The sequence below is a fragment of the Mesoplodon bidens genome (genome assembly GCF_964165515.1).
Source record: "Mesoplodon bidens genome assembly, chromosome: 6".
Lineage (NCBI taxonomy): Eukaryota > Metazoa > Chordata > Mammalia > Artiodactyla > Ziphiidae > Mesoplodon > Mesoplodon bidens.
Genome location: NC_138162.1, coordinates 36,712,088 through 36,732,807, shown reverse-complemented (window position 1 = coordinate 36,732,807; position 20,720 = coordinate 36,712,088). Strand labels below are relative to the sequence as shown.

The following is a 20,720-nucleotide window of genomic DNA, read 5'->3' as shown; positions in this document are numbered from 1 at the left end:
TTTTTTAAAAAAATTAGTGCTCCATTTGAAGTACTGGAAATGTTATAAGCGTCTGAATTAGTGAGATAAAGTAGTTTGTCATCAGATACCAGGGCTTTCCACCTTCTAGGCACTCAAATATTTGTTGAACAGGTGAATTAGTTTATTTAAACTGATCTACACTGAGAGAAGTCACTAGAAAAATTGTTCAACTTTCTCCTTTGTTTGCAAATACTTTAAATATGATTTTTTTCTCTGTGGAAAACAAATACACATTAATTATTCATAACCCTCCTTCAAATTACAAAATTAGACCACAGAGTTACAGTGAGTAAAAGTAACTATATATTAGTTCACCTAATCACAACCTGAAGACCTGCTCCAAAGCCCATGATCTACTTGACAGAGTCAACAGCATCATTTTTATGTCAATATTGGACACACAGTTGAGCCTTGAACAACAGGGCTCCACTTATATGCAGATTTTTTTTCAGTAAATACTACTACAATACTACGTGATCTGAGGTTGGTTGAATGTGGTTAATGTGTTATTTTTAAAAGATAGGTATATTGTAAATTTTCAGCCCTTATAAAAACTTTTTTAAAATGTAAAAAGTGATCCTCCAGAAATGGGGTAAATTTGAAGTTTCAAAAACAAAGTTAGAATCAATTGATCTGAAATTTGTTGTGCTAATGCCCAAAGAAGCAATTTAATTCTTGTCCTTTTTTTCCCCTAAGCATGTTAGAAATTAGTAGAAAAATGCCTTATCTACTTATCAGTTCAGGTGCTTAACCTACAGTGTTTTGTTTTGTTTTTTGCGGTACATGGGCCTCTCACCGCTGTGGCCTCTCCTGCTGCGGAGCCTGTGCTCCGGACACGCAGGCCCAGCGGCCATGGCCCACGGGCCCAGCCGCTCCATGGCACGTGGGATCCTCCCGGACGGGGGCACGAACCCACGCCCCCCGCATCGTTAGGCGGACTCCCAACCACCGTGCCACCAGGGAAGCCCTACAGTGGTTTTTTTACCCATTAAATGGTAACTTTGTAAAGGCCTTCAGATCCTGAGATACTATATCACTATGAATAGACTTCAAATGTACAAAGGTTCTAGGCAAATTGTCAGTTCAAGACCTGATCTTGATAAACCACTGGTATGTGTTTGTACGTATAGGTGTGGTCCAGGGGAGTGCCTAGAGTTTACTAGAGTTCGTTTCATTCTCAGCTGTTTTGCTAGCTCATATCCAAATGACTAATTAAAATGTTTTACCTCATACTCATTTCTTTTCAAATTTCATACTTGATTTTGTTTTAATCCATGGTGTGCTAGGTTGAAGCACTGATGTTCATTCCTAAAGGAAGCTAAATTCTAAAGATTTCCAAATGTGTCCCATGTAAGTATCAATTATTTTCTTTTTCAAAATGTTTTTGAAATTGCTTTCTTTTTAGATAGATATTCATGGCTCAATTCAATTTATTTATTAAAGTTTATAATGTCCAAACTTTCACCTAGGCTCTGCGTGTGTGTGTGTGTGTGTGTGTGTGTGTGTAAACAAACTTGGTAGATTTACTGGAGAATGAGAGAGAGACAGAGACAGAGACTGAGACTAATACAGTCCTCCCTTGGTATCAGTGGGTGATTATTTCCAGGACACCCTCAGACATCAAAATCCACAAATGCTCAAGTCCCTTATATAAAATGACATAGTATTTGCATATAACCTAAGCACTATAGGTATGTATTATATAAGCATATAATCCTATATACTTGAAATCATCTCTAGATTATTTATAATATCTAATACAATGTAAATGCTATGTAAATAGTTGCCAGGATATACAGCAAATTCAAGTTCTACTTTTTGGAACTTTCTAGAATTTTTTTCAAATATTTTCTCTTCTGGGTTTGAATTCCAGTTGGTCGAATCCATGGACTCAGAACCCACGGTTATGGAGGGCCAACTGTATTTACTGAACACAAGAACATAAGTTATGTGCCAGGCAAATTTTAAAATATTAACTTGACTTTCACAAATGTCATGAAATATATAATTGGAAGCCAAAAAGATAAAGTTATGCATCTGATAAGGATGGAGCTGGAGTTTGGACCCAGGTCTGTTAGACTCCAAAGCCAATGCTCCTTATATTAAAATGCACAATATTAAGTTAATTTAAACAATGTATAGTAGATAATCAATCCTCAAAGTTCAGATCACGAAGTAGATTTTGGTTTAGCATTATTTAGTTTGATAACCAATACTCTGTAGAAGGCAATTTCAACATCTGAGACATAGGAAAGTGTATTTAGAATAGACCATATATTTCACGCTAAGATGCACTAAACATCTTACTCTTTACCACATCTTTTACTTCAATTAAGAGGAATTTCACGAAATATACAGTCATTTCAGAACAATTCATCTAAGAGAGTAAACAAGTAGAAGAATTTAAAAGATCAGAAAAATGACAATAAAATCTGTTTTTTATTGTATTATTTCATAGTATTAACAAGAATATAATTAAATGTGAGTTTAACTTTTACTAAGGAACAAAGGCTGTGGAGATAACCTACATCTTTGGAGTTTAGGATCTCTTCAAAATACTTTCTATCTGAAGAAAGCTTTGTTTGAGGATACAGTGTAGACTATCAGTTAAGCACATACATACATTGTGAATGTCAAACTGGCTGGGTTTGAATTCCAGTTCTACCATTTACCACCTATATGACCTGTGTTGTGAGGACTAAAGTTAACATATATAAAATATTCAGAACAGTTGCAGACATGTGTAAATTTTTTGAAACTTTTATTATTATTCCTTAACAGAGAGCATTCCTTCATTCTAATTTCATCTAGATCACTAACTTATTTTCTCAATTTCTTCCTTTACTGTTTTTACCTATGAAAAATAAAATTAACTATACTTAAAAGGATTTTTTTAAAGCAAATCGGTCTCTCTGTAGCAGAAGCATCAACACTCAACAATTTTTGCTTATAACACAAACCAGGATATCCTTTAGATCTCATCTTTTTGCTAACATAACTGGTTTATTCAGTCAGAAACAAATGCAATTAGATGATAATTGTATAGAATAGGAATAATATCATAAAATAGTGAAGAGCAAACCAAGGTACTTTTATTCCATAAGAAAAATAAATTTCAGGCCTTGAAATAAAATATTCTATACAAGCAAAGCATAAGATTTAAAAGGTATTTAGATACACATGGAGTCTTCTGACATGTAAGAAACAATGATATTGAGTAAGTGTTAATATTATTTTTGGTAATAAATACCTTAAAAATACTTAGAATAAAATGCATCAGGATATCAGGATTAACAGAAAGCAGTTTTCAGAGTCTAGTTTACATGACAATATTTTTTTTTAGCTCTGAATTGGTTAAAAAAAAAAAAAGGAACATCTGCATGAATGAGACCAAACTAACAATGAATTTGTGAAGATGAGCCCTCCACCCAGTCTAATAATTTAATTGTTCAGAAATCATATCAGATTATTTTTAAGGCTTTATTTCATTGTAGGTATAAATTTGAAGCATTATCTCAAATATGAAGAAGCATGAAACAGTCCACTGGACAATTCAGAGTAACAGAAACAACTCTTGGGGGTTTTCTATATTAAGCTCATCCTTAAATTCAATTGCCCATTTTAATTATTTTGAGGTAATTTGGGCTTGGGAGGCATCACTAATGGTTAGTTGCTACAATGGAAAATATTGAGCAAAATAAGTTGAACAGACTGTTAAAATGACAAAGCAAACAAATGAATGGCTTTCCTATCCAGTTATTTCTTTCCTTTATTCCTCAGCAAATATCAAAAGAAACTATGTTCCAGGAGCACACTGTTCTCATGCTTTGGATACAAAGTTAAAAATGATATAATCCTTTTTCAGGAGATGTTCCCAGTTGGCTATGGAAGATAAACACAAGAACAGATCATTGTAATGCAATGTTATTGAGTATTGATAAAGAGGGATGAGGAGAATTGTGTGGGAGTTATGAATAACCATTTTAACCACTTTTATTTAGAAAAGTCTAGAAAGACTTCATGGAGAAGTCCTAGGTCCTGAAGAAAGAGTAAGAGTGAGAGGAAACCAGAATGTTTCCTTTGGTTACTTTTTGAATCTAAACAACTGAACAGTCTGAGGGAGGATGATGGGAGGTAGCCAGAAAACAGTCCAAATGGACACAACTTGAAAAACAGCTGACCTTAGTTAACTGCTAAATTGATTGATATATGATTGAAAATCCAATTATCTTGAGTGTGACCAATGAAACTGGAACACTTTTCAGAAAGAGAAAGGGCACCATTAACAATCAAGCTAGGAAAACTGGTGTAAACTGAGACTGTCATAGGCAAATTAACCATATGGTCACACACTACTTAAAGATTATTGAAAGGACGCAGGAGTCCCGCAAGGCTCAATCAGGGCTCTTGCTCCATTTTTCTGAGATAGTCTTGGCTCTCTCCTTCTCTGTGTGTCACTTTTGTCTTCAAGCTGACTTCTCTCATGGTTGGAAGATGGCTGCTAACCTGTACCTCATGGTTTTCCCTTTACATGCAGAAAAAGAGAAAACGTATGTTATTCACAACCACCTAACAAAAACCTGGGCTTTCTCCCCACCCCCGCCAGCCCCCACCCCACCAATTGGAATACCCTTGATGCCACTTGTGTACTGACTTAAGGTATGGCAAGGAAAACTGGAATGGTCAAATCAGGACCCAATGAAGCTTCTAGTAAGGATAATCACACTCAAACTGCATGGCAGCTATGTAATTGGATGGGGAAAATTAGAATTGGAGAGCTAACCATAATACCCACTACACTGAGTTTTCATGAAACAATGGGAAATTTCTAGGAAGTTTTAAATATGGAAGATCCCAGTTAAACTCCTTCAGCTTTTTGTTTCTACTAACAGCTTTATTGAGACGTAGTCATACCATAAAATTCACTCTTTTAAAGTATATAATTCAGTGACTTTTTGTATATTCAGAGTTGTGCAACCATGACCACCTAACTTCAGAGCACTTTCATCACTGCAAAAAGAAACCCCATACCCATTATCAGTCATTCCCCATTTCCCCTTCCTCCTAGTTCATTGCAACCACTAATGTAATTTCTGTCTATAGATTTGCCTATCCTGGACATTTAATAAAAATGGAATTATATAGGGGCAGAGTCAAGGTGGCAGACTAGGAGGATGCAGAATTCATGTCTCTGCACAAATGCACCTACCAGGCACCAGTGGGGGACCACGGACACCTAAGGGGACAGAAGGAACCCCCAGCAACTGGTTTGCAGGACCATGGTTTCCAGGCAGGAGGTTGGGCCTGAGCTCCTGTGGTGAGAGCTCCTAGTCCAAATCACTGGACTAACAGAGAACCTCAGACCCCAGGGAATATTAATCGGAGTGAGCCCTCCCAGAGGTCCTAATGTCAGCACCAAGATTGGGCTCATCCAACTGCCTGCAAACTCCAGTGCTGGACGTCTCAGGCCAAATAACCAGTAAGACAGGAATACAGCCTCACCCATCAAAAAAAAAAAAAAAGAAAGAAACCACAAAAAAATATGTTACAGACAAAGGAGCAAGGTAAAAACCTACAAGACCAAATACGTGAAGATGAAATAGGCAACCTACCAGAAAAAGAATTCAGAGTATGATAGTAAAGATGAGCCAAAATCTCGGAAACAGAATGGAGAAAATACAAGAAACATTTAACAAGGATCTAGAAAAACTAAAGAGCAAACAAACAGTGATGAACAACACAATCACTGAAATTAAAAGTACTCTAGAAGGAATCAACAGCAGAATAACTGAGGCAGAAGAACGGATAAGTGAGCTGGAAGATAAAATGGTGTAAATAACTGCCAGGGAGCAGAATAAAGAAAAAAGAATGAAAAGAATTGAGAACTGTCTCAGAGACCTCTGGGACAACATTAAACACACAAACATTCAAATTATAGGGGTCCTGAAGAAGAAGAGAAAAAAGAAAGGGTCTGAGAAAATACTTGAAGAGATTATAGTTGAAAACTTCCCCAACATGGGAAAGGAAATAATCAAGTCCAGGAAGTGCAGAGTCCCATACAGGATGAATCCAAGGAGAAACATGCCGAGACACAGATTAATCAAACTAACAAAAATTAAACACAAAGAAAAAATATTAAAAGCATCAACAGAAAAGCAACAAAAAACATACAAGGGAATCCCCATAAGGTTAACAGCTAATCATTCAGCAGAAACTCTGCAAGCCAGAAGGGAGTGGCAGAACATATTTAAAGTGATGAAAGGGAAGAAACTACAACCGAGATTACCCAGCAAGGATCTCATTCAGATTCGACAGAGAAATTAAAACCTTCACAGACAAGCAAAAGTTAAGAGAATTCAGTACCACCAAACCAGCTTTACAACAAATGCTAAAGGAACTTCTCCAGGCAGAAACACAAGGGAAGGAAAAGACCTGCAATAACAAACCCAAAACAATTTTAAAAAATGGTAATAGGAACATACATATTGATAATTACCTCAAACGTAAATGGATTAAATGCTCCAACCAAAACATTAAATGCTCCAACCAAAATGAATGGATACAAAAACAAGACCCATCTCTCTACAAGAGACCCACTTCAGACCTAGGGACACATGGACTGAAAGTGAGGGGATGGAAAAAGATATTCCATGCAAATGGAAATCAGAAGAAAGCTGGAGTAGCAATTCTCATATCAGACAAAATAGACTTTAAAATAAAGACTGTTACAGGCAACAAAGAAGGACACTACATAATGATCAAGAGATCAATCCAAGAAGAAGATATAACAATGGTAAATATTTATGCACCCAACATAGGAGCACCTCAATACATAAGGCAAATGCTAACAGCCATAAAAGGGGAAATCGACAGTAACACAATCATAGTAGGGGACTTTAACACCCCACTTTCACCAATGGCCAGATCATCCAAAATAAAAATAAATAAGGAAACACAAGCTTTAAATGACACATGAAACAAGATGGACTTAATTGATATTTATAGGACATTCCATCCAAAAACATCAGAATACACTTTCTTCTCAAGTGCTCATGGAACATTCTCCAGGATAGACCATATCTTGGGTCACAAATCAAGCCTTGGTAAGTTTAAGAAAATTGAAATCATATCAAGTATCCTCTCTGACAACAATGCTATGAGACTAGATATCAATTACAGAAAAAAATGCAAAAAATACAAACACATGGAGGCTAAACAACACGCTACTAAATAACTAAGAGGGCACTGAAGAAATCAGAGAGGAAATCAGAAAATACCTAGAAACAAATGACAATGCAACGCAAAATGACACGATGACGCAAAACTTATGGGATGCAGCAAAAGCAGTTCTAAGAGGGAAGTTTATAGCAATAAAATCTACCTCAAGAAACAAGAAACATCTCAAATAAACAACCTAACCTTACACCTAAAGCAATTAGAGAAAGAAGAACAAAAAAACGCCAGAGTTAGCAGAAGGAAAGAAATCATAAAGATCAGATCAGAAATAAATGAAAAAGAAATGAAGGAAACAATAGCAAAGATAAATAAGACTAAAAGCTGGTTCTTTGAGAAGATAAACAAAATTGATAAACCATTAGCTAGACTCATCAAGAAAAAAAGGGATAAGACTCAAATCAACAGAATTAGAAATGAAAAAGGAGAAGTAACAACTGACACTGCAGAAATACAAAGGATCATGAGAGATTACTACAAGCAACTATATGCCAATAAAATGGACAACCTGGAAGAAATGGACAAATTCTTAGAAAAGTACAACCTTCCGAGACTGAACCAGGAAGAAACAGAAAATATGAACAGACAAATCACAAGCACTGAAATTGAAACTGTGATTAAAAATCTTCCAACAAACAAAAGACCAGGATCAGGCGGCTTCACAGGCGAATTTATCAAACATTTAGAGAAGAGCTACACCTATCCTTCTCAAACTCTTCCAAAATATAGCAGAGGGAGGAACACTTCCAAACTCATTCTAAGAGGCCACCATCACCCTGATACCAAAACCAGACAAAGATGTCATAAAAAAAGAAAACTACAGGCCAATATCACTGATGAACATAGATGCAAAAATCCTCAACAAAATAATAGCAAGCAGAATCCAAAAGCACATTACATGGTTCATACACCATGATCAAGTGGGGTTTATCCAAGGAATGGAAGGATTCTTCAATATATGCAAATCAATCAATGTGATAAACCACATTAACAAATTGAAGGAGAAAAACCATGTGATCATCTCAATAGATGCAGAAAAAGCTTTTGACAAAATTCAACCCCCATTTATGATAAAAACTTTCCAGAAAGTAGGCATAGAGGGAACCTACCTCAACATAATAAAGGCCATATATGAGAAACCCACAGCCAACATCGTCTCAATGGTGAAAAACTGAAACGTTTTCCTCTAAGATCAGGTACAAGACAAGGTTGTCCACTCTCACCACTATTATTCAACATAGTTTTGGAAGTTTTGGCCACAGCAATCAGAGAAGAAAAAGAAATAAAAGGAATAAAAATTGGAAAAGAAGAAGTAAAGCTGTCACTGTTTGCAGATGACATGATACTATACATAGAGAATCCTAAACATGCTATCAGAAAACTACTAGAGCTAATCAATGAATTTGGTAAACTAGCAGAATTCAAAATTAATGCACAGAAATCTCTTGCATTCTTATACACTAATGATGAAAAATCTGAAAGAGAAATTAAGGAAATACTCCCATTTACCACTGCAACAAAAAGAATAAGATACCTAGGAATAAACCTACCTAAGGAGACAAAAGACCTGTATGCAGAAAAGTATAAGACACTGATGAAAGAAATTAAAGATGATACAAACAGATGGAGAGATATACCATGTTCTTGGATTGGAAGAATCAACATTGTAATAATGACGATACTACCCAAAGCAATCTATTGATTCAATGCAATCCCTATAAAACTACCAATGGCATTTTTCACAGAACTAGAACAAAAAATTTCACAATTTGTATGGAAACACAAAAGACCCCGAATAGCCAAAGCAGTCTTGAGAAAGAAAAACAGAGCTGGAGGAATCAGGCTCCTGGACTTGAGACCATACTACAAAGCTACAGTAATCAAGACAGTATGGTACTGGCACAAAAACAGAAATATACATCAATGGAACAGGATAGAAAGCCCAGAGATAAACCGATGCACATATGGTCACCTTATTTTTGATAAAGGAGGCAAGAATATACAATGGAGAAAAGACAGCCTCTTCTATAAGTGGTGCTGGGAAAACTGGACAGCTACATGTAAAAGAAGGAAATTAGAACATTCCCTAACACCATACATAAAAATAAACTCAAAATGGATTAAAGACCTAAATGTAAGGCCAGACACTATAAAACTCTTAGAGGAAAACATAGGCAGAACGCTCTCTGACATAAATCACAGCAAGGTCCTTTTTGACCCACCTCCTAGAAAAATGGAAATAAAAACAAAAATAAACGAATGGGACCTAATGAAACTTATAAGTTTTGCACAGCAAAGGAAACCATAAAGAAGATGAAAAGACAACCCACAGAATGGGAGAAAATATTTGCAAACAAAGCAACTGACAAAGGATTAATCTCCAAAATTTACAAGCAGCTTATGCAGCTCAATAGCAAAAAAACAAAGAGCCCAATCCAAAAATGGGCAGAAGACCTAAATAGACATTTCTCCAAAGAAGATTTACAGATTGCCAACAAACACATGAAAGGATGCTCAACATCAATAATCATTAGAGAAATGCAAATCAAATCTACAGTGAGGTGTCACCTCACATGGGTCAGAATGGCCATCATCAAAATATCTACAAACAATAAATGCTGGAGAGGGTATGGAGAAAAGGGAACTCTCTTGCACTGTTGGTGGGAATATAAATTGATACAGACACTATGGAGAACAGTATGGAGATTCCTTAAAAAACCAAAAATAGAACTACCATATGACCCAGCAATCCCACTACTGGGCATATACCCTGAGAAAACAATAATGCAAAAAGAGTCATGTAGGGCTTCCCTGGTGGCGCAGTGGTTGAGAGTCCGCCTGCCGATGCAGGGGACATGGGTTCGTGCCCCGGTCTGGGAGGATCCCACGTGCCGCGGAGCAGCTGGGCCCGTGAGGCATGGCCACTGAGCCTGCGCGTCCGGAGCCTGTGCTCCGCAACGGGAGAGGCCACAACAGTGAGAGGCCCACATACCGCAAAAAAAAAAAAAAAAAAAAAGTCATGTACCACAGTGTTCATTGCAGCTCTATTTACAATAGCCAGGACATGGAAGCAACCTAAGTGTCCATCGACAGATGAATGGATAAAGAAGATGTGGCACATATATACAATGGAATATTACTCAGCCATAAAAAGAAACGAAACTGAGTTATTTGTAGTGGATGGACGTAGAGACTGTCATACAGAGTGAAGTAAGTCAGAAAGAGAAAAGTACTATAGGCTATCACATATATATGGAATCTAAAAAAAAAAAAGAATAAAGACGCGGACATAGAGAATGGACTTGAGGACACGGGGAGTGGGAAGGGTAAGCTGGGACGAAGTGAGAGAGTGGCATGGACATATATACACACTACCAAATGTAAAATAGATAGCTAGTGGGAAGCAGCCACATAGCACAGGGAGATCAGCTCGGTGTTTTGTGACCACCTAAAGGGGTGGGATAGGGAGAGTGGGAGGGAGACACAAGAGGGAGGAGATATGGTGATACATGTATATGTATAGCTGATTCACTTTGTTATACAGCAGAAACTAACACACCATTGTAAAGCAATTATACTCCAATAAAGATGTTAAAAATGTTTAAATATATATATATATATATATATATATGTTAAAATATTTATTTATTTCATTTATTAGGCTGCATCAGGTCTTAGTTGCTCACACAGGATCTCCATTGCAGCATGCGGGATCTTCTTGTTGTGATGTATGGGCTTCTCTAGTTGCAGCGTGTGGGCTTCTCTCTAGTTGTGGCGCATGGGCTCAGTAGTTGCGGCACGTGGGCTCTCTAGTTGTGGTGCTCGGGCTCTAGAGTACACAGGCTTAGTAGTTGCGATGTGCAGGCTTAGTTGCCCCGTGGCATGTGGGATCTTAGTTCCCCAACCAGAGATCAAACCTACGTCCCCTGCATCAGAGGGCAGATTCTCAACCACTGGACCACCAGGGAAGTCCCTGCTTATTTATATTTTGAAATAATTGATTTGGATCTTTTCCTTTTGTGGATGTACATATGAAATTTTACCAGCCAAAATACTATTTCAAAGATAAACAAATCTCAGTTCCTTATAAGCAGAAGCTAAAAAGAAAGTCATCTTGAGAGTGTCTGAAGGTCATTCTGAAGCATATAAACTTTTTAAAGGGCTATCAGATATAGTTATGCTCAAGGTGGTCTAGTATTAATGTCATTAATATTAATCCTCCATAGACAGTAAAAACTAATTGTGATTTTTAATAGGAGCTCCAACTCAGTCGTACTAAAAAATCTTTATGCTGGTTCAATGTCAGCTTTGTGATCACTTTTGAGCCCTGAAATGGAAAAGTCTAAAGAAATGTGCTGCTCCAATTGGAGCTTATTACCAAGTCCCTAGAGCTGCTGATATTTTTATCATTCAAGCAGTTTTCAGTGTTATAATAGTAATTACAACCTTTGGGTCCCACACAGTGTATTTCCAAGGAGTGCAGTAAAGCGGAACCAGTATTTATCTCTAGGATATCACTGATTCTCTGTTACTAGCTCCTTTGTTTCTGAAGTCCCCAGCAAACTTGTTTCATTCTGACAGGGTGTGAATAACAAAGGCTGTTCCAAAATTATAAGTGATGATTTGAAATTAAGTTGCTTCTCACTGGAACAAGTCTATCTAGTATGTTCTGTGGCAGGCTATGCTCTGGAGAGGAGAAATGAAAGAGAGAACATCCTGAAGGGTAAAAGGATGTGCTCCCCTGAAAGGGGAACTGAATGACACAGTGACCATCCAGGCCACACACATTAAACCTGGTTAGGTATATGCGTATGCCACCTGGTTTTCACTTACAATAAAAAAAAAAAGAAGACATGTAGAGTATATTGCTTGCTTAAACATTGACTAAATTAACGAAGACCAAAACTTACTATACTCCCCAACCAAAGAAGGAATATTTGTATACTCATGAGGGGTTTACTTTCGATATGAGGAAAGAATTGCATCATGTGATCATACATAGAATACATGACCTTTAAGCCTGTGAAATTATTTTTATCATTATAGCAGCAGCATGACTCATAAAGTTACATGTTTCTCTTTTTGCTTCTTTTTTTATTGTTTAGGTCTCAGCTTAAATATTACCTCTTCAATGAGGCCTGCTTAGACCATCAAGTCTAAAGTCACTTGGTTTTAATTTTCTGCCAAGTACTTATTATATCTGATTTTTTAAACTTATCACTTTACCTCTATACTTTTGGTCTCCCCCACTTTAGAATGAAAGCACTATTTCGTGAATGCAGGAACCCTGTCTGTCTACTGCTACAGCCTCAACACCTAAAATTATGCTCGACATGCCATAAATATTTATTGACTAGAAGAATGAATTAATGGATATGCATGGCTGAGTTGCTTTACTGTGTACCTGAACCTATCACAACATTGTTAATAGGCTATACTCCAATATAAAATAAAAAGTTAATAAAAACAAACAATAAATAAAAGTAATCAGTTAACCTTAAAAAACAAAAGAAAGGGGCCTCCCTGGTGGCGCAGTGGTTGAGAGTCCGCCTGCCGATGCAGGGGATACGGGTTCGTGCCCCGGTCTGGGAGGATCCCATATGCCGCGGAGCGGCTGGGCCCGTGAGCCATGGCCGCTGGGCCTGCGCGTCCGGAGCCTGTGCTCCGCAACGGGAGAGGCCACAGCAGTGAGAGGCCCACATACCGCAAAAAGAAAAAAAAAAAAAAAAGAAAGAATTAATAAATGAGCATTGAAAAATTAGCAAACTTCCCATTTTATTATGTAAACCTAACACAATCCTCACACCAAAACCAGAATTAGCACATATAGAAATACTGGCCAGAATAAATTTATTAATGAAAATAGGTGTGAAAATTCTAAATAAAACACTAGAATAACAAAACCGCAAATTAACAGAATTTAATACCACCATGACCAAGTTGGGTTTCTCTCAAGGTTTTGGTACTTTTTTTACTTTAAAAAAGTATTATCAAAGTAAACAAAGATGTGATTTAATTCTTCATAATAGGATAGAAGCACAGAAAATTAAAAGTGAATGTCTTTTATAAATTCTTACTCCCAAATCTCATCCCACTTTCTATGTTTGCTCCATTACCCCTACCCCTCGACTTCCCAACTTCGGCCAGATACACTGATATTGCCAAGGTTAATAACATTTTATCCCTTTCATTTATCATAAATAATACTTCTATGCTCTGTGGCAAAAGGGAAGATTGGTTCAACACAAAATCAGAGTGCTAGACAGTGGTCAGATCATTCAGGGCATAAATAACTTTTAGTCTAAATTTTAATATAGATCTGAAAGTTCTAGTCAATGTTGCAAGATGAAAAATAGATATAAAAGGTATAACTCTGAAAAAGGATCAGAGAAATTTTAAATCATTTGTTAAAACTACATGTGAAGGTACAAATCACATACTTAGTAGTTCAATCATATTTATGTTATCAAAATCTTCTAACCTTATTTATTTTCTGTCTACTTAATGTTACCAACTGGTAGTGTTGCGTGAAAATTCCTGATATACTTTTTGTTTCTTTCCATTTCATTTTGTATTTCTAATAGTCTTTATTTACGCATTTTGTACAGTTACATAGAACATGAAGTTCTAATGATCCCATTTGAATACAAAAATGTCTTGCATTTATTATTTAACAGTGGAGATATTTTTGTCTTATTTACTTCAATTTTTTATCTACTACATAGTGTTCTAGTATATGCGTGACTCATACTTTATTTTAACCAGTCACCCATCAATCAAGGGCATATATTGGACCTTTGCCCTTGCTGTTCTGTTTGCCTGAAATGTTCTACTCTCAGTTATCTGTGTGATTGACTCACTTCCTTCAGACTTCTGGTCAAATGCCATTTTACTAAGGATGCATTTTCTGGCTGCTGCCCACTAAGATAGTGTGCATGTGCACACGTATGTGAGCACACACATACACACACACTGTTATTCTTTAGTTCCGTTTTCAAACATACATATACACACAGTAGAAACACTTTTATCCAATGAAGTCAAGACTATCAATGGTGGTTTAATCAAAAAAGTAATAAAATAGGAAATAATAAAAAATTATATATTTTTGAACATATTTTAACAATTTAATTTTAACTTAAAATCTTTTCTCTGGGTGTGAGTTTATTTATTAGTGTTTTATGTTGCTTTTCTTGAATAAACTACATACAAAGTGCATTTTCCATGCTTTTCATTTAAAGCAAGCCTGTAATTTTTAAAACATTATTTATGCCTCAGTAAATGAAGTGAAGACTTAAATAATTTTGAAGCAATCTCATCACAAAATCCTTCTTGATATTTCAGTTTCCCCCCAAAGATTTTTAGTTGTTTCTCCCACAGCTAATTTGATAGCTTTTTTTTTTTAAAGAAGTCAACTTTATCAAGTCTTTCCAAAGCATTCACATAAGTGATGGCTTCTTTTGCACTCAGTTTTTAATTAGTTTATATAACATTTAATTACTTAAATATATTAATACCCACAATTGGCATAAAAAGGCTTAAAATAAATACAACTGACTTTTGGTAAGCATGAAACTCATCTGGTAGAAGCCGTCATGTGGATGCCATAAGTATTCATTGTGTGTTTTACAAGAAGAGTGAAGAGTGTTGGTTAATCTTATGAGTCAGTTAAGTGGCTGTTTGGTTAAGAAAGCATCTATTTTGAGTGGAGGTATGTGTTTATGTGTGTATATGTTAGTATATGCAGAGAAACTTTCTGGTTGAAAATTCAAGAAATTGCTAACAATAGTTGCCTCTGAGGAGGATGACTGGAGTAAGATTTGGGAGAGGGAATGACATCTCATTGTACTGTTGAATTTTTTGCCACATGCATATATGACTTTTCTCATTAAAAATACTTTGAGAAATTATCTGTGTTTGTCACATTTCAGACTACTGTTTTTGCTTGTTAGGCATTCCTTCTACCTCTTCTGGCGAAAGATCCTGAATCTCTTGCCTCTGGACCAGGTGAGGCAAATCAGAGTACCATCCCCTATGGACAGTGATTGGTAGAGGGAAGAGCACATGACCAAGGCCAATAATGACTAGGCTAATCAGGTTCTTCCTGGTGTTTTTTTCTTAACCGAAGCATCTTTCTGGTGAAGAAGCTGTAAGAAGAGAGTTCTGTTCCCACTTAGGAGGTAGAAAGCCTCAAAAGACCATTACTCCCGTTCTAACTACACAAAAAAGCCAGATAATAGACAAAATCTTAATTTTTTGGGGTCTATCACAGAGCTCAAGTCATAAGGCAATGAAGTAAACTGAATTCCAAAGAGTGACAAGCTACTCCAAAGAGAGATGGAACTCACAAACTCTCTCACCTGTGGAAGATCATGGGAGAAAAAGGTTACCAAAATAAAAACAGGTAAGAAGAAACTGGCTAAAATGTTAACAAATTCTTGAGGGCCAAGTGTGATCTAGTATCATTTTGAAATGACTAGAATCCCCAGACACAAGAAAAGTTTGCACTCACTAGCAAACTCTATTCCTCGGCCTCCACTGGGTACTCACAAGAAAGACTGGGGGCAGGATAGGAAAGTTGTGAGAGGCTCCCCACGGGAGGTACAGGCATGAAGAAAGTGATCAGCTGCTACTGGGGGTCAGGCACAAAATCCCACCCAATTTCCCAGACCCTTCTCTCAAAGGAAACAAAAGCCTTAAGCCACTGGGCAGGGACAGCAAAATTTTACTCCCAGAGCCAGGCAAAATTCTGTGGCCTGTGGGATAGGAGTAGAAGCAAAACCAATCTAGCACCAAGTAACAAGTAATATCCATCTACTATTGGTAGCAGGGGGCAAGAGTGTGGCGAGAAACCCCATCTGTGGCGCAAGTATACAGGAATTGCTGACTCGCACAGAAACGAAGACCCAACACAGCCAAAAATAAATAAATAAAAATTAAAACAAACAAACAAACAACTTTTAGAAGCCAATTTAGATATTCTTGTTTTAAAGAGTCTTTTTGGTGGCCCTCCCCATTTCCTGATTCAGGGGACTCCTCCTCTCCTGGCCGTTCTGCCCACGCAGAACCCAGTCTCCTATCTTCCCCCCACATTCCCTCTTTTTCCTCTCCCATTACAATCAACTGTTCTCTCATGTCCTACTGCCACTCCATCTTCTCCAGATAAACAAATTCCTCTCTTTGACTGAGGTAGCAAGGCTGGTCCTGTTAGCCTGGCCTTCAACTGACACACATGCTTTTTGGGTCCCATCTTCTACTCTAAGCAGTTTTGAGGCATTTTTCCCTGCTTAAGTTTCCTCTCTTAGAAATTTGGGTGCCAGTTGTTAGTTGAATATTTTCCCCACCTTAGTACAAACTTTCCCCAGGGTTAGAGGTGGGCTTGGAACAAACAGGATAGACTTGCTTTCCTCATCCATGCCAGCTCAGCTACCAGACTGCTTCTTCCCCTCTGTGCTTGCTCTACTGTGAACTATGGAGAAGAGGGAGGAAAGGGAAGGAATAGTTGCGGTAGGGCTGTTAAGAAAGGCACTCAGGGGAAGTCAGTGATTGTGACTTGAGAAAGAAAAAACTAAAACTACAAAAAAGAATCAGAAAGTACGGTGCTCCCCCTGCTGCATGCGACCCCCTTTCTTTCCCTCTCACTTCTTTCTCACGCAGGATTTGTGGTCCTGAAATCTGCAATCTGGTGCCCTTGGGTTCGGGTGGGTTCTAGTCTGATCCTTACTTTCATTAAAATGTTGATATTTTGTTCATCATGACTTTTTTCATATTAATTTTTTAAATAACAACTTTATTAAAACATAATTCACATACCATAAAATTCATCCTTTTAAAGTGTACAATTCAGTGGTTTTTCAGTATATTTACATTTGTGTAACCATCATCACTATCTAATTTTAGAACATGTTCACCACCCAAAGCATTCATTTTAATTTTTAAAATATTACTTCGAATATTATTTATCTTGATTACTGAGTTTTTTGACCCCCTCCATAAATTCTGCCCAAGATGACCAAGGAAAGCACTTCATTCATCTGACCCTAGTCTTGGCCCTGCTAGGCTCCACTGATAGATGAAATTTGGGGCGTCTCTTATCTTTAGTGACTCTACTGGACAAAGGTACTCGTCAGCGTAGCAGGCAAAGGTAAAAGCATCTGTTGAGGAAGGAAATGGGAATCATGTTCACTGATTGCTTGCTCTGGGCCTTGCGTTTAGTATATGCATGCTACTTAATTTTTATAACTATGCACAGTAGTCATTACTGTACTGTACACATACAGATGGGGAAGCTGAGACTCAGAGAGTTTGAGAAACTTGCCCAGGGTCACACAGTTAAAGATGGAGCCAAGATTTTCAGAGAGATCTATTTGATTCTAGATTATGAGTTCTCTCCCGTTGTTCTTCTTTTTAATCAGTAAGCAGAATAAACATGAGATCAAAGAAGGCAGAAAGGAAATAAGAGATAAATTCAAGGGGTTCAGAAAATTATTTTCTGTAAGGTCTGTTTTGGGAAGGCAAAAAGGGTGGGTTAGTTCCTATTTCTTCTAAGCAATAGGTTTCCTAAGCACACAGCTTCATAATTTGGGAAGACCAATGTTTGTCTTCTTAGGACAAAGGTTGATGCAGAAAAATGCTTTCTACATCACCTGATATTTTTAGTCCATTATCCATTATGAATGTGTATTTCACAAGTCTTATAAAGGTCATGATTGTTCATCTTCCTGTTTTCATTGAAACTCATGTAGCATGTTTATTATTTCCCCAAGTCCCACATTATGTTGTAGTAGATCTTCATCTTTTTCTAATTAATTTCATAAAGAATGCTTATTTAGTTCAGATGCTATGTTCATGGTTGTACAGATGGAGCTAAATAAAGATAGACCCACCTACAAAAGGTTAAAGTCTTAAATGGGTGGTTCAGAGAACCTCAAGCTGGCAAAAAATACGATCATAATGCCGTTTCACATTGAGCAGGATTCTAACCCTTTCTGGGTCTTAGATTCCTCTTCTCTAAAATAAGAGAGGACTGGACCAGAGGAGTATTTCTCAATTAGAGGAAAAAACAGTAACATCCAAGTTATCTAAGGAGCACTGAACCACTCTCTCATCCCCACACTCTCAATCAAGGTCTAATATTCTGTTAGCTATTACCCCTTCCCCCATTATCCTAAATGAGAACCACTAGCTAGCGTATCTCTGATCTAAACATTCTTCGGGTCTACAAATTTCTAGGACAGAGGTGAATAAAATATTAATACTGTATATAAACAAAGAGGCTGGTATGTAGCCTCAGAGATGTGGCTCAGACTCAGGGATGCTAAGAGGGTGAACACACAAAACCTCAGGGTGGGAAACTCCCTTGGTGGTCCAGTGGTTAAGAATCCGCCTTCCAATGCAGGGGATGCGGGTCTGATCCCCGGTCAGGGAACTAAGATCCCACATGCAATGGGGCAACTAAGCCCGCGTGCCACAACTACTGAGCCCACAAGCCACAACTAGAGAGAAGCCCATGTGCTGCAAATAAGAGCCTGCGCACCGCAACGAAAGATCCCGCGTGCTGCAACTAAGACCCGACGCAACCAAATAAATAAATAAATAAATAAATAAATATTAAAAGAAAAACCCTCAAGGTGAACATTCTTGGGTATACCCTTTTCACCTGAGTTCCAAGAGAGCACGTTGAAGGCCATGCCCAGGGCATAACTGAGGAAGCATTGTGTTGGAATCTCACTGCCCACTTGTGTCTTAGGCGTGACTAACCCAAAGGGCGGGGACTGAAGGTCTTCTTTTATTCATATTCAACCTGCTCTGAGCCAGCACTCAGTGTATCTTCCCGGTACCTGGCGACAATGGAAACAGGATAAGCAGATCAGACAGAAAAACTGCATAATGGTGACTTGGTGTTCCTTCTTGTAGGGCCTTACTGTTACATAGGACCTACAGCACACACATACTAACCATACATACACACGTGTCATAAACATGTGTACACTGGTCTATATGCCAACACAGTAGAGCTCCATCCAGTACATATACTCTGTCCTGATACACACACACACACACACACACACAACTACATCCAATCCCACACCTCTAAATATCCTGTCACGTACATCCAACATACTTTGTCCCTACCACTTTACCCTACACCGTACACTTGGCTACCACCATTTTCCTGTACACACACAAACATGCTCACAATCAGTCCATTCACACTTTTTCCTCTTTTATGTTACACAATTAGGGGCCCACACCATACTCACCTCCACCCACATACAGACCTTAACCACATATACATCTACAACCTTTACTCTACCATCCTATCCACATCACATACTTGGCTTCCACCAATCATCCTTATTTTTGCATGCACACACACACACACACACACACACAGCCTCTACTCAGCCTTCACATCTGACACACACGTCCCAAGCCATCCCATACTCCCTATCCTGGCCCCAGGGACATCACATGGCTTGCCCCCGCTCTCCTTTAGCTCTTTCTCTCCCTCCTCCTGACCCACCTGCCCGCCAGCACCAGAGGCACTGCTCAGATATGCACAGTAACTCTACCCCAAATATCCTGTCCTTTCCCTCACACATTACAACATTAAAAGAATTGGGAGATAAATAAGGATTCCAGGGTTATTGGGGGGAATGGTTATGCTTACTACACCTACAGATACTTTTTTCTTCCATGTTGAGGGACTAGCTTGGGGTTCCATTAGTGACTGTAATTTTGGGTAACACATAACATTTCCCCCATGGACATATAGTCAGTTACCACACATTTTCAATTATTACACTGTGATCTTTTTGAAAAAGGCCAAGGAAAGCCTGGCCACATTATAGACACAGAAACACATAAATCAAAGATAAACTGAAAAATTAAGGGCTTTTTACTTTCTATTGACAGGAACTACTTCCTTATCTTTATGCCCTACAAGATCTGAAACCAAAAGTAGTTGGCACATCATTAATATGTTCATGCAACTGTTATACCTGCTAGGTCTCAGAAGAGGATTCAGTAACATAGGCAACTTTCAAGCTTGAAAAAAAAAGTGTGTGTGGAGAGAGTGCATTAGCATCCTTGAATCTTAGGGTTAGAAGTAGTCTCATAATTAATTCTCACTGCAGTCCAGAAATTCTGTCTGTGGCAGCAGCTCCTTACCAGGTGAGAACTCGGCTTCCTCCTGAACAGCTGAGCAGCTCTTGACTTCTCAACACTACCACTTTGACCTCTGATAGTAGGGAACTTTGGGCCGTGTTGAAGTAAAAACGATTTTCCTAAATGTTAACGCTGTTGGCCATAGTCCTCCCCTCTGGAATAAAAGAGAACGCTCTGTTCCATCTAATCTAGCAAACAGTCTGCAGGAAATTTATTCTTTAACTCATTCAACAAATATTTATTGAACTCCACTGGGTGCCATGCACTATAGTAGCATGGGGAACTATGCTGGGGAA

The 20,720-nt window shown here is 37.9% G+C and overlaps 1 long non-coding RNA gene across 1 annotated transcript; it reads right to left on the bottom strand.

The window, feature by feature from the left end:
• Window positions 1-2,800: 2,800 nt before the first annotated feature.
• LOC308618642 lies at window positions 2,801-20,500 on the bottom strand. The gene is made up of 3 exons (XR_014016044.1): window positions 20,428-20,500; window positions 18,914-19,094; window positions 2,801-4,546 (listed from the first exon to the last, which is right to left on the bottom strand). It is a non-coding gene; the product is annotated as an uncharacterized lncRNA (long non-coding RNA).
• Between the last annotated feature and the right edge of the window lie 220 nt (window positions 20,501-20,720).